A 2,450-nucleotide genomic window follows, 5' to 3' on the forward strand; every position below is an offset into this window, starting at 1 on the left:
ATGGAACAATGAATAGCATCATGATAAATGGGGAGAATACTGAAGTTATCAAAGACTTAATTTTGCTTGGTTCACACTTGTGGAAGCAGCAGTCAAGAAATCAGACAACGTATTGCATTAGGCAAATCTGCTACACAAGACCTCTTTAAAGTGTCAGATTGAGAACTAAGGTGCACCTGACCCAAACCATGGTACTTTCAATATCCTTATATGCATGTGAAAGTTGGACAATGAATAAGAAAGACCATAGAAAAATTGATGCATTTAAGTTATGGTGTTGGAGAAGAATATTAATGGTACCATGGTCTGCCAGAAGAATAAATATGTGTTGGAAGAACTACAACCAGAATGCTCCTTAGAAGCTGAGATGGTCAGACTTCATCTCTTGTACTTCAGACATAGTATCAGGAGGGACCAGTCCCAGGAGAAGGACATCATGCTTGGTAAAGTGGAGGGATAGAGAAAAAGAAGGAGACCACCAACACAATGGATTGGTGCAGTGGCAGCAACAATGGGCTCAAGAGTAACAAGCCATTGTGAATCTGGTGCAGGACCCAGTGGTGTTTCGTTCTGTTGCACACAGTGTCTCTATGAGTCGGAATCAACTTGATGGCACCAAATAACAACAACAACTCCATTATTATCATTTTAATGTCTATAGGATTCTGATGATGTCCCTTTTTTCTTTCCTAATATTTGTATTTTGTACATTTTCTTTTTTTTACCCCTTGATCATCCTAACTAAAGGTGTCTCTGTTTTTATACAGTTTTCCAAAGAAAAGGTTTTCAGTTTCAATGATTTTCTACTTAATTTTTCTGCTCTCAATTTGTTTATATTCTAACCTTTGTTAGTTCCTTCCTTCTGCTTGATTTGTGTTAAATTTAATTTGCCCTTCTTTCTCTATGTCCTTAATTTTTAATCTTAGATCATTGATTTAAGACCTTTATTATTTTACAATATAAGCATTTAATGCCATAAATTTCCCTTTAAGAACTACTTTAGCTGCATACCACTAATTTTGATATGTTGTCTTTCCATTTTAATTTAATTCAAAATGTCTATTTTCTCTAGTGATTTCCAAATTGACCCAAGAGTTATTTTAACAGTTTCTTGTTTACTTTCCAACTATTTATGTCTTCTTCATGTCAAATATAAAAACATTTCCAGGCATAGCTCTATTTGTGAAAGACTTTCACAAAACAAAATGAAAATAATGTTTCTAGAACACACCCCATGTGTCAGATTAGAACTGTATTTATTAGGATTTTAAATTACTAATTTTTCAAAGTAGATCACTGGACCTTTCTTGTGAGGTACTTCTAGATGAACTCAAACCTCCAACTTTTCAATAAGCGCATTAACCATATGCACCACCCAGTAACTCTTCTAGAAATTAACACAAGAGAATATTGTCATAATCTTGCAGTTAAGAAACATTTTATTTAAAAATAATAAAAAGCACTAACTGTAAAGAGAAAAGTTGGTAATAAGGACTACTTTAAGTGAAAAGAGCCTAGTACTGGTGCAAAAAAAGATATAAATTCAATGGGACAGAATTGAAAACCCAGTAGGAATCCATCCACCAATGATCAGTTGATAATAGGCAAAGGTCCAAAACACGTATATAAATGGGGAACAGATGGTCTCTTAAGCAAATGGTGCTGGCAAAACTGGATATCTATTTGCAGAAGAATGAAACAAAACCCATATCATATACAAAAAAAAAAAAAAAACCCTCAAAATGGATCAAAGACCTAAATGTAAAACCTTGAACTATAAATACCATCAATGAAAAAACAGGGACAAACTTAGGGCTCTGATACATGATATATATACACTATCAAACTTAACTTTAAACAAGCAATAGAAGATAAACTGGATGACAGGGACCGCCTAAAAGTTAGACACTCAAGCACATCAAAAGATTTCACCAAAAGAGTACCCACTTCTGTGGTGTGGGGTGGAGAATGCCAATGACATATTAGAGAAGGAATTAATCTCTACAATTGTTGTAGAAAACTTCAACACCTCAACAAGGAAAGACAATCCAATTAAAAACTGGGCAGAGATCATGAACAGACACTTCACCAAACAAGACATTCAGGTAGCCAACAAACATATAAAGAAATGACTATAATCATTAGCCATTGATGTTGTTAGGTGCCATCAATTGGGTTCCAACTCACAGCAACCCTATATAGGGTTCCCAAGAGGTGGCTGGTGAACTTGAACTGTAGGCCTTGAAGTTCAAACAAACCTTGCAGTTCAGCAAATTAACTGCAGCACCACACCAGGAATCCAGGTATGTAAATTGTTGTTGTTGTTGTTGTTGATAGGTGCCATCCAGTTGATACCGACTCATAGCGACCTTATGCACAGCAGAAAGAAACACTGCCCAATCCTGGGCCAACCTCACTATTGTTGCCACTCTTGAGCCCATTGATGCTGC

Source organism: Chrysochloris asiatica, unplaced genomic scaffold (assembly GCF_000296735.1).
Source record: "Chrysochloris asiatica unplaced genomic scaffold, ChrAsi1.0 scaffold00054, whole genome shotgun sequence".
In the NCBI taxonomy this organism is placed as follows: Eukaryota; Metazoa; Chordata; class Mammalia; order Afrosoricida; family Chrysochloridae; genus Chrysochloris; species Chrysochloris asiatica.